Genomic DNA, 12,824 nt, shown 5'->3' with positions numbered 1-12,824 from the left:
TTGTGTAGGACAACAGAATGTGAGCAAATGTGATGCAAGCAGAAGTTTTAAATAAGTCTGCGTGGTTTGGCCTGCTGACTTACATTTCTGTGGTCTGCAATGAGAATAGCATGCCCCAGACAGCCACTGGTACTGGTGAAGCAGACGAGACCCCAATCCACAGACATGAGCCAACCTAAGCAACAGAAAACCTAGGGAGAAAAGGAATGTTTATTATTGTAAATCCCCAAATCTTTGACATTATTATGCAGCAAAAATTAATGCAGGGGTTAAACACAGAGTATCCAAAATAGTGCTTACCACATATTAACCATAATTATTTCAGGAATCCTATAAATTATACTGAACAATAAAAATGTAAGCAAGATATTCAGAATCTCTGTTTAAAGAAAATAGCAGGTATGAGGAGCAGGCCTTCACCGTGTAAAAATGGTACCTTTTTGCATTTTTCTAGGTCAAATTAAATGTAGTTTGAGTACCAGGCTTCAGAGCTGGAAAGAAGCCTAACAGCTGTTCTTTTCAATTCCCAGCCCTTTCTTACATGACACAAAACCCCAGGACTTATATGGTTCTAAACAGAGGGGGATAGTCATAATTTCAGACAACTTCTGGAAGTAACACTGACTTCAAAAAATATTTTCTACATTTCTGGGAGACCTAAGACTTCAAACTATATGAGTAATATGTGCTCTCTATATTGGTAGAATCTGAGGGAGTAAACATCACCCATTGTCTTAATTTATATTTATATTCCTAATTACTTAAATTAGAATTAGAATTAAGAGGATTTTACAGGGCTATTTGGAAGTAATAGTGGATTTAAAAAAAAGAGAACATGGTCTATCACCATTTTAATTTAATGTATCCTGAAAAAATGTAATCAGAGTAGTGTAAAAAAGACAGAAGAGGATTTGTCTTAAGTGATATACAACAAGTCTGTGCATATGCAATTAAGTATACATCAGAATAAGTGTATAGAAAACCATTCAAAGAATAGCATCATTCTTTGAAGGGCAATTTGGCAATACTTATCAAGAGCCATAAAGCTTTTACATCCATGGACCTTGTAATCTCATTCTTAAAATAAATCTAAACTGATAAATCAAAAGAAAAAGATATATTTTTAAAGATGTTATACTTATCTCTAGTAGTGAGAAGTAAAAATAACCTAAATACACTCAAAAATAATCTAATCATAACACAGCTTTAATAAATTTTAGTATATAATTTTTAGAATATTATGCACCATATTAAGAATAAACACTAAAACCATTAAAATAAAAAGAACAAAGCAAAAGAAGTACACTCAATATAATAAGGTGAAAGAAGCTTGCAGGATTAAAAACATGTTATTGTATATGGCTAAAGATGGGGGATGGAACACAGACAAAGAGCTTTGGTATAGTATTTGATATTCTATGTTTATATTCTAAACACTTTGTAAAAATAAAATCATAAGACAAAACTATATGTTACTTTGTGCTGGGAGAAAAAAAAAAATGTTGGCCCCTAAAAACAGAAGCAAAGGGCAGTGGATCTATTTCTAGGTCCTACTAGGAAGGTGAGCAGGCAGTTATTGCATTTCATACCCAAGATCAACCAAAGACACCAAAAAACATATAAGAAATCCTTGAAATAAAAGACAGAAGGCTGTTCTGAATTACTGCAAGACAGAAGGAGTGGCTTCAGCCAGCACAAGGAGCAGCCCAGCATAATGTAGAAAAATGTACTCTTGAGACAAAGAATACCTACCCTACATCTATAGCAACTCAGACTTGGTCCAAGTGTTCCTCCCCACGAAGGCAAAATCAAAGGCAGAAGCCAGCGTGACACGGTGTAAAAAAAAAAGAACAAGGTAATGACTTTTGGAAGTTGTTACAGTTAAGAAAGATCCCCACCTAAAACTGAGAGGCAAAGAGCAAAACCCTGCTTTCTTTTTTTAGAGTGAGGAGTGACTGACTCAGTTTTCCACTGCCTGGACCTTTCCACACTAACCCTAACCCTAGTGATAGAGACAGGGGTCTGGCCTTCCCATACATTCACGGCTTGATAAAGTGAAAAATACCTCCAGGAAATAGAAGGCCACTAACCAAGAAGATAAGATACTTAAAGAGTACAGCTATCTGTATTCTAGATTCCATCAGAAGCAAAAGGATTTAAACTTAATCATTTTAAATCACCGTAATGAAATATATTTTTAAATGAGAAGAATGTATCAATATGGTAAAAGAAAAGTACATTAAAAATAGTCAAGTAGATACTTTAAAAATAAGATTACTGTAGAAACAACGAACAGAAAGATAAGATACACTTTGAAAAGGGATCATGCTGAGAAAAGAAAGAAAATGCAGAGAAATTAGAAATAAAAAGAAGTCAATAGGTAGAAAGAATAGACATAGAAGTGCTAAAATCCAAATAATATAAATCACAGAAAGAAAAGAAAATTTTAAAAGAGGGGTAAATATTTGAAGAAATAATGTAGATAAATCTCGCAGATTTTTTAAAAGATAACAAGAGTAAGATTGAAAACACCTACAGAATGCCAAAGAGGAGAAAGAAAAATCCACACATTATACTAAAATTTAAGAATAAGAAAGAGAAAATTCTAAAAGCTAACAAAAAAAAACAACCATGTGTGTGTTAGTCGCTCAGTCCGTGTCCAACTCTTTGTGACCCCATGGACTGTAGCCTGTCAGGCTCCTCTGTCCATGGGGAGTCTCCAGGCAAGAATACTGGAGTGGGTTGCCATTTCTTTCTCCAGGGGATCTTCCCGACCCAGGTCTCTTGCACTGCAGGCAGATTCTTTACCATCTGAGCCAGCAGGTATTCTTCAAGAAAAGCAACATTGACTGTAAGAACACTATAGGAGTAAAATTTCCAAAATATGGAAGGAAAATAACTTAGAAATTTGAATTTCATATCCAGCCCAATATCAGTCAAATGAAAGGCTTGATAAACATGCTATGTTTGTTCTCTTAAAAAAGAGAGCAAACAAATACAAGAGATGTTGTGATGTATGAATAAAAGAGACCCAATATCTTGGCTGTTACCTTAAAGTTGGTTGCTATTTTAAAGAGAGGGCAAGAAAGAATTTTATTTTCAAAGTAAAAAAGAAACATAGCATAACAACCCATATTTAAAAGCTTAGATACTATCAGGATGTTGAAGGTTGGGATCTCACAAAGGATGGGAATACACACTAAATGGTCTTTCTCAAAATGTAGTCCACCAAGCTGGTCTGTGAACTATTTAGCAGTTCTTAACAAGAGAAAGATTTTACATCAGAGTGTACATGAACCACGTCATCAACCACACTGAGGTCTTACCTTGCTGGATCAGTAACAAACAATTCCTAGACCAGCATTTTGAGTAGATACAGCTATAAATTTAAAGGTGGGAGGGAAGTGAAACAGGTGAAAAGAAATAGAAATGAAAGAGAAAACAGAAATAATAAGCCGAGATATTTAAAATTGGTCCAAGTATATTGGTAATTAGCATAAATAAATATCAACTAAAACTTTAAAAGATAAAAATCACAATTTGGATTTTATAAAATTTAAAATTGGCTATTTATAAAAGATATACCTAAACCATAGAAAACACAAAGGGTAAAAGTAAAAGGATAGAAAATGAAATATGAAGCAAATACAACTAAAGAAAGTTGCTGAAACTATATAATAACAGATAAAATAAATGTTAAAGTAACATGTACTACTAGGGACAGATAATTCAATTCACTATTTAATTCAATTCTCCAAAAAGATGAAGTAATTCTAAATACATAGTTACTAATAAAATTGCCTTAAAGCATATAAAGTTAATTTTATTGGAACTGCAGGGACAGAGTAATAAATCCACCACCATAGTAAGAGATTTCAGAATATCTCTCTCAACTTTTGAGAAGTCAAATAGACAAAAAAAAATCAGCAAGGATATACAAGATCTGAAGGACAGAACTAAAAATCTTAATGAACATACAGTGAATTCTGCATCCACCAAATAGAATCAAAATGTTGTTTTCAAGTACATATGACTATTAATAAAATTTATCATGAATTAGGTCATAAAGAAAGCTTCAATGATTTTATAAAAATAAGTATGCAACTAGGTTAGACAATAATAATACAAATTTTTGATCCCCACTTATTTGAAACTTTATTTTAAATTCTGATCAATAACTCAAGGCTATAAAGAGGTCATAATGAGAATTTTAAAATATCTGGAATTGATTTAAAAGCTTTTAAACTATGTAGCAAAATTCATGTGTTATAGTAAGAGTAGTAATCTGAGGGAAATTTATAGCCTTAAGTATGAACATTAAAGGAAAAAAATGAAAGTCCCCTAAGTAACAAATTAATTGCCCAAATTAAGAGGTTAGAAAAATAACAGGGTAAAAACTAGAGAAAATACAAGATAAGGGATAAAAGAAAACAAAGATAAAATAGAGAAGACTAGCAAAGAAAAAAAAAAGATGGCTATTTAGAAAAACTAACAAAATAAAGCTTTAGCAAAATAAATCAAGTAGAGAGACAACACACACAAACGATTTTATAAATAAAAGCTGAGACAATTACTACAGAAAAAGAGGGGCTAGAATGATTTTAAAACACTTCTACTTTCAAACAAGATGGAGAATCAGGGACCAGACCGACTCACTTGCCAAAAACAACCCCAAAAAAAGCCAAAAATAAACAACAGTAAATTTTATATATTGGTTATTAGGCAACAACTGACAATAAGTGATGCCTGAGAGGGGAAAATTTGAGGGAGCCCCATAATTACCCCGGCTTACTGCCTGGAGAAAGTCTTCAGGGTGCTGCTCAGTAAGGATCTGTAGTATCACTAACACATTACTAGTAGTAACATTAAATTAGTGAGACCACTCTAAAAAAGAGTTTAGCATTATTTTCTATAGTTTAAGTTTTACATAATCAGTAGCCTAACAATTCCACTCCTAGATCTATTTCAAGAGAAACTTTAGCACATGTAAGACAGGATGCGTGTAAAAGTTTGCTCACACCATCATTACTCACACTGGAAACATCACAAATATCCATCCACAGGCTACTGGATGAATAAAACAGTATATATACACAGCAGCCAGATCTAATAAACTACACTGGGATATGCTGCCTTCTGGATGACTCCCAACAGTATGATATTAACATGAAAAAAGTCCTTAAAGAACAAGTTCAGCATGAGACTCTTTCTGTAAAGTTAAAAATAAGTAAAATAAATTCTAAGTAAGTAGAGATACAAATAATCTATATAAAAAGAAAATCAGCTTCCACTTCCAGGAAGATAGACTGATGTATTTTTACCAAATCTTCCTATTAAGTACCACTACAAACCTTGGATATAATACACAAGACTAACATCATGCTGTATGTTACATGCCCACGACCTTTAATTTATGACTGGAGGCTTTTTACCTTTTGACCCCTCACCCATTTCAGCCACCTCTTCCCCCATCCAGAATATGTCTGGTGTATTGATGACCCCTGCCAATAAGGCAGCACCCAATGGTGTCCACCTGCTCACCCCAAAGAGACTGGCATAGAATTTTCACTGCTCAATCATACCTACTTACACAAGCTGTCTGGCAGTCAATAATGAAGACTGGTTTGCAACTGTGTCCACATTTTGTGGGATGGTGGGCAAGTTGGCCGTCCCTTCACCTCTGCTGGCTTTCAGGTACAGGGTGGGTATCCAAATGCAGATGGGGCCACGGTGGAGGCAGAAGCCTGGAACAGGGCGGTGAAGCCTCCCGGGGGCAAAAGGAGAGGGGAGCAGGAATAGAAGAGGGGGCCTATGGCCCGGCCATCTGTCACCCCAGTCCACAAAGTATGCGAAAGCAGAGAAACCCACATGAAGGCGTAGCGTCAGGAAAAGGCAGGCCCGGCGGTGGTCTCAAGTACAGTTTGGCCACACACGCCAGCCTGTGGCCAGGGATCAACAAGTTACCGGTTTCAGCCTAGCAGAGCCTCTGAATGCAGCCCAGGGGCCAGGCGCACTCGGTAGGCAGCCAGGAAGGGATTCATGTCTTCAGTGCTGATGACTCCAAACTCAGTGATGGCCAAGGCCCCCTGTGCTGGGCGCGGTCCCCTCCAGCTCTCGGTTCACATCTACGTGTTTGGAGATTCGGGGCAGCTCTACCAGGTGGCTCCGGGCAGGACCAATCCATGGCTGGTCTCTGGCTGGCGCCGGGCTCGGGTGCGGCTGCAACTGGAATAGGTAGAGAGCCAGGTCGACCAGGGCTGGGCTCCCCTGGGGCAGAGACACAACCAGGCACGCCTGGCAGCTGGAACTGACGCGGACAGAAACGAGGCCCTCAGAGCTTTCCCCGGCTCACTGAGACCGCACGCAGCCATGCCTGCCTTGCTCCGCGCACTGTGCGCATGCGTGCCCAGGGATCCTGCTCCGCTCCCTGGTTGCCCGTCGCAGGGCAGGGTGGTGAGGACCACGCAGCATGGTCCTGGTTTGTGGCTGCGATTCCTGGAAGGCAGTACTTCCTCTGCCTCCTCCCATGTCTGCTCAGAAGAGTCTGAGCGCTCCAACTCCTTCCACAGAGAGTAGTACTCCCCACTAGCGCCATGGACCACTTGTGCACCTTGTTGCCCTTGATTGTATGGAAGCACTGGGGATTCACAGAAGCCATGTTCAAGTCAAGCCTGCAAGGGGCCTCAAGCATTGAAATTGCAATTCACCAGCACATCCTGCGCCTGTTTGCTTTCATTTTTTCTCCCTCTGAGAACTGAGACACGGCCTTCTCATTTCATCACCGGTTCGCCGCCAGGTGCGGTAACTTCCGTCTTGGGGAGGATGTTTGGGTCCCAGAGCAGCTGGTCTTGGTTCTCAGAGCTCGTCTCACCTTAACGGTTCAAGTACAGATCAATGAGGTCTAATTATATAGCGTGATGTATAGCATAGTTAATATAGCTAATAAGACTGTATTGCATATTTGAAAGTTGCTTAACAAATCCTGAAAGATGATGCTGTGAAAGTGCTGCACTCAATATGCTAGCAAATTTGGAACATTCAGCACTGGCCACAGGACTGGAAAAGGTCAGTTTTCATTCCAGTCCCAAAGAAAGGCAATGCCAAAGAATGCTCAAACTACCACACAATTGCACTCATCTCACACGGTAATAAAGTAATGCTTAAAATTCTCCAAGCCAGGCTTCAGCAATACATGAACCGTGAACTTCCAGATGTTCAAGCTGGTTTTAGAAAAGGCAGAGGAACCAGAGATCAGATTGCCAACATCCGCTGGATCATCAAAACAGCAAGAGAGTTCCAGAAAAACATCTATTTCTGCTTTATTCACTATGCAAAAGCCTTTGACTGTGTGGATCACAATAAACTGGAAAATTCTGAAAGAGATGGGAATACCAGACTACCTGACCTGCCTCCTGAGAAACCTGTATGCAGGTCAGGAAGCAACAGTTGGAACTGGACATGGAACAACAGACTGGTTCCAAATAGGAAAAGGAGTACATCAAGGCTGTATGTTGTCACCCTGCTTATTTAACTTGTATGCAGAGTACATAATGAGAAACGCTGGGCTGGAGGAAGCACAAGCTGGAATCAAGATTGCTGGGAGAAATATCAATAACCTCAGATATGCAGATGACACCACCCTTATGACAGAAAGTGAAGAAGAACTAAAGAGTCTCTTGATGAAAGTGAAAGAGGAGAGTAAAAAAGTTGGCTTAAAGCTCAACATTCAGAAAACTAAGATCATGGCATCTGGTCCCATCACTTCATGGGAAATAGATGGGGAAACAGTGGAAACAGTGGCTGACTTTATTTTGGGGGGCTCCAAAATCACTGCAGATGGTGATTGCAGCCATGAAATTAAAAGATGCTTACTCCTTGGGAGGAAAGTTATGATCAACGTAGATAGCATATTAAAAAGCAGAGACATTACTTTGCCAACAAAGGTCCATCTAGTCAAGGCTATGGTTTTTCCAGTAGTCATGTATGGATGTGAGAGTTGGACTATAAAGAAAGCTGAGCGCAGAAGAATTGATGCTTTTGAACTGTGGTGTTGGAGAAGACTCTTGAGAGTCCCTTGGACTGCAAGGAGATCCAATCAATCCATCCTAAAGGAGATCAGTCCTGGCTGTTCATTGGTAAGACTGATGTTGAAGCTGAAACCCCAACACTTTGGCCACCTGATGTGAAGAGCTGACTCATTTGAAAAGACTCTGATGCTGGGAAAGATTGAGGGCAGGAGGAGAAGGGGACGACAGAGGATGAGATGGTTGGATGGCATCACCGACTCAATGGACATGGGTTTGGGTGGACTCCGGGAGTTGGTGATGGACAGGGAGGCCTGACATGCTGCAGTTCATGGGGTCGCAAAGAGTCGGACACGACTGAGCGACTGAACTGAACTGAACTAAGAGTAGATCTTAAAAATCATCATCAGAAGAAAAAAAATTTTATGACTATGTGTGTTGATGTGTTAATTAGACTTATTATGGTCATCCTTTCACAATATATCCAAATATGGTATCATTATGTTGTACACCTGAAACAAATGTCTACTATTCCTCTGTTTTAAATACATACGTACATATAGACATACATGCAAACATCAGAAGCCCCAAAGGGTGGAGAGAAGAAGGCAGATCATGTGCAGATGTTGAGACTCAAGGAAGGATATGCTGATGAGTTCCCTGGGTTTTCTTTTTTGCTTTATATGCACCAGACTGCAAGCTGGGGAAACCAACAACATAGAAATACCAACGGACACAGAGTAAAAAAGCCCAAACAAAAGCCTACTCTCCCCATAGCCAATGAACCAGGAAAGAGGCAGCTTAACAAGACAGAAAAGTTTTAATCACTCAGTCATGTCCTACTCTTTGCCCTCCAGTCTCCTCTGTCCATGGAATTCTCCAGGCAAGAAAGCTGGAATGGGTCACCTTTCACTTCTCCAGTGGATGATCCCAATGCAGGGATCAAAGCCAGGTCTCCTGCATTGCAGGCTGATTCTTTACCACCTGAGCCACCAGGGAGACAGAAAACTTTTAGGCAATTAACACTCTATTTCAGCAAAACACTACATAAAAACTGAGGCCCAACCCATCCCAGCAAAGACTAAAAGGGGAGTCTAGGCTTTTATCCCCCACGCTCCCATACCCCACACCCTTTACACCCTCATACCCCCCACCCAGCCCCACCCACCCCCATCAGTCTATAACAAAGAACTCTAAAATACCCACAAATATGGTGTCAAAGACAGTGCAGTAGGGATCCAGAACTTTCATCTCCACATGAGGTAATGAGGTCTCCCAGTGGGTTCAGTGGGAGACAACATGGGAACCAGGATTTTCCCCGGAGCCAGGCACTCACAAAAGGTTCCTTCCTCTCTCCACAGTGGTGGGACGTCAAGCCTTGGAGAGATTTAGGACTTTATCCTCCACCCAGCAGTGAGGAGGCCACTCCTGCCACCATGGAGTCAGTGGAGGCCACATGAGGAGCAGTAATGAGGTATTCATGCTCCTCTCTGCCTGGGAAGTATCAGTGGAGGCCTAGGAAAGAGCCGGAATTCCCAGTTATGGGAGAACCCCAGCCTTAGGTATCAACAAAGGTGAGGTAAGGAACCTGGACTTCTACATCTACCTGGCAGTAATGAGACACTGCCCTCCTTTACCCTGTCAAAGAGGTGTCAGGGGGAGCCAAATAAAACAGAAGGTTTGAACAAGAGCCAGAATCTCATAACATAATACCCCAATGTCCAGGTTTCATTTGAAAGTTACTCAGCATATCACAAACTGAGATGTAGAACTAAATGAAAAAAGACAATAGTTGAAAAGACAGAGACAAAAGAAAGGTATTATCGGATAAAAATAGTAAAGCAACCATGATTTTTTTTTTTTTAATGTTTCAGTGAGTGATTAGGAGCACGCTTGAAACAGATGAAAAATATGAAATCTCGGCAAAAAAAAAAAAAACAACAAAGTATCAGCAAAGAAGCAGAAGATTAAAAAGAAGAACTAGTGGAAATTTTAGAATTAAAAAAAAAATGTTTGACTAAATAAAAACCTCAGTGGATAGGATCAATAGCAGAATATATAGACAAGTAAACAATAGAATAGAATAAGTAAAAATTACCCAATCTAAACAATGGGAAAAGCTGACTGAAAAAATTAACTGAATTTAATACCAATTCTAAAAGTCTCTTCCAACAAAAGGCATAGAATAGAAGAGGAGCAGGTACTTCCCAATTCATTGATGAAGCCAGTGAGGCCTCCCTGGTGGCTCAGCGGTAAAGAATCTGGTCGCCAGTGCAGGAGATGCAAGAGACACTGGTTTGATCCCTGGCTCGGGAAGATGCCCTGGAGTAAGAAATGGCAACCCACTCCAGTATTATTGTTTGAGAAATCCCATGGACAGAGGAGCCTTGTAGGCTACAGTCTATGGAGTCGCAAAGAATGAGACCCAGCTTAGTGACTAAATAACAACAAAGGTTATCTGTTCTCACCACTTTTATTCCAGATAGAACGTGAAGGTCTAGCCTGCAGTAGTGCAATAAAATGAAATAAAAGCATACAGATAAGAAAGGAAGATATGAAAGTGTCCCTATTGCAGAGGACATGATTGTCTATATAAAGGATTCCAAGGAATTTCAAAATCTCCTATAAATAAGCAAATTCAGTTAAGTTTGAAAAATATAAGGTAAACACAGAAATATCAATTATATTTCTATGTACTTACACAATCAACATATGTGGACTCTGAAATTTAAAATATATCATTAAAATTGCATAAAATAAATTAAGTATAAATCTAACAAAACATATACTGGACTTGTATGATGAAAACTATAAAACTAATGAAATAAATAAGATCTAAATAAAAGCTATCGGAGAAGGCAATGGCACCCCACTCCAGTACTCTTGACTGGAAAATCCCATGGACGGAGGAGCCTGGTGGGCTACAGTCCATGGGGTCGCTAAGAGTCGGACACGACTGAGCGACTTCACTTTCACTTTTCCCTTTCATGCACTGGAGAAGGAAATGGCAACCCACTCCAGTGTTCTTGCCTGGAGAATCCCAGGGACAGGGAGCCTGGTGGGCTGCCGTCTATGGGGTCACACAGAGTCAGACACGACTGAAGCGACTTAGCAGCAGCAAATAAGAGTTATACCAAGTTCTTGGATTGGAAGATTCAGACTTCTCCCCAAATTGATATACAAGTTTAATGAAATTTCTATCAAAGTCCTAGAAAAGTTTATTCTAAAGTTTATTTGGAAAGGTGAGAGAACTAGAGTAGCTAGTCTAGGTGAATTAGTATACACTGCTTGGAGAAAAGCTACCCCAGAAAGCCTCCTGACCAAGAATATCTGCATTGCCACTGCAGGAGCTAGAAAAACCTTCACTGAATTAAGCCAGTAAGGATTTGGGTGTTAAGTACTACAGAATAATCAGTCTAGCCTACTTAGACTGAAACAGACTGATACTTTAAGAGGCCCCCAGAAGATGATGGAAACTCATAGCAGCAAAAACTAAAACGGACAATTAACTGCTGAAATCAGAGAGAAATGGCCACTATTTGCAAAGCCCTTAGAATTGGACTGAGAAATAGAATCGGTGACCCATGAATGTGTTGGCAGTGGACTGTAGAAAACCTGATGGCTGAAAAGAAGGTAGAAAGATGCTTTGCTCCTCCCCACTGTCTGCCCTGGCTCCAAAATGCAAAGACTCTGCCAACCAAAAACTGGGGCAGGCATTCTACTGCAGCAGTGATTTCAACAAAGACTGTTCTCCTGTCTCACACTCTAGCCCATCTTCAGCAGATTTAAGTAAAAGAACATTAGAGTCATATTTGAAAGGCCCTTTGTAATCTTCCCAAATCTTTCATCCTCCCTTATTCCTCTGCTCTGAATATCGTTTCTCTATATATTTTTATACTTTCACTACATGTGTATTTGTCCCAAAGTGAAAATAATAATGTGGGGTGTTTTTAAAAATTTACATAAACACTAGCCTATGCTGTGAATCTGCAACTTATTTTTTCACTTAACATTATGTTTTCTGTATATATTCACATTGATACTTATAATAGTTTATTCATTTTAACTGTTCTATATATTCAATATACCATAATTTTTATTCATTTCTCTATTAATATGTTTTATATACATTTTGGCTGTTAGAAGTGATTGTTGTATGTCTATGTATATTTGTATGCATTCTCTAAGGCATACATCTAAGTGTATAGAGATTTTTGATTATACTAGATGTAGTCAAATTGCTCTCATATGGTATACCAATTTATATTGACATCGGCAGTGTATGAGTTTCTACTTCTCCTCATTTTCCATAATACTTAATATTTTCAGACTTTTGATGAGCATGAATTGCTCATTTTAAATAATCTCATTTTTCAATTTTCAGTTTGGCAATCATAGCTGGGCTACTTTCTTGCTGGCATATTCTCCAAGTACTTCTTTAAAAGAAAATAATTTGAAAAACATGTATTGAGTTGCTCCCTGCTTTTCCTGCCAGTATTCTAATTGACTATAACTAGGCTCTTTTGGCTTGATGCATAGTGTGCCAAGTTTTCAGACAAACCAGTAAAGAACTGGATCTGTCATGCATGTGGTGGTGGAGGGAGCTGAGTGACATTAACTTTTCAAGTTTCCCAAGGATGAGAAGGCTGGTATTTTTCCTGTTTTGCCATGTGTCATTATGAAGCAGACAAACTGTGTATTTACAGATGCTGCTCAACCTATGTATGGGCTTTCTGCCTTCCTGGCTCTTTGCCCCACTGACTGACATCAGAAGAATTTTTTCAATCACCACCTTGAACT

At 39.2% G+C, this 12,824-nt stretch overlaps 1 protein-coding gene across 2 annotated transcripts in view; it reads right to left on the bottom strand.

Annotated features, from left to right (window-relative positions):
• LOC145539796 (uncharacterized) overlaps window positions 1–6,394 on the bottom strand; it is a 634,383-nt gene extending 627,989 nt beyond the window's left edge. For both annotated transcript variants that reach the window (XR_014077963.1, XM_081573949.1), the window contains exons 1-2: window positions 5,591–6,394; window positions 84–191 (exon numbers count right to left, since the gene is read on the bottom strand). The gene's annotated coding sequence lies outside the window, so the exon portion shown is untranslated. The remainder of the gene's footprint in view (window positions 1–83; window positions 192–5,590) is intronic.
• Window positions 6,395–12,824: the final 6,430 nt, after the last annotated feature.

The sequence above is a fragment of the Giraffa tippelskirchi genome, chromosome 2 (genome assembly GCF_054371585.1).
Source record: "Giraffa tippelskirchi isolate mGirTip1 chromosome 2, T2T-mGirTip1v1.2.pri, whole genome shotgun sequence".
Classification (NCBI taxonomy): Eukaryota; Metazoa; Chordata; class Mammalia; order Artiodactyla; family Giraffidae; genus Giraffa; species Giraffa tippelskirchi.
The sequence above is the reverse complement of the archived record's forward strand: the minus strand, read 5'-3'. Positions and strand labels throughout refer to the sequence as shown.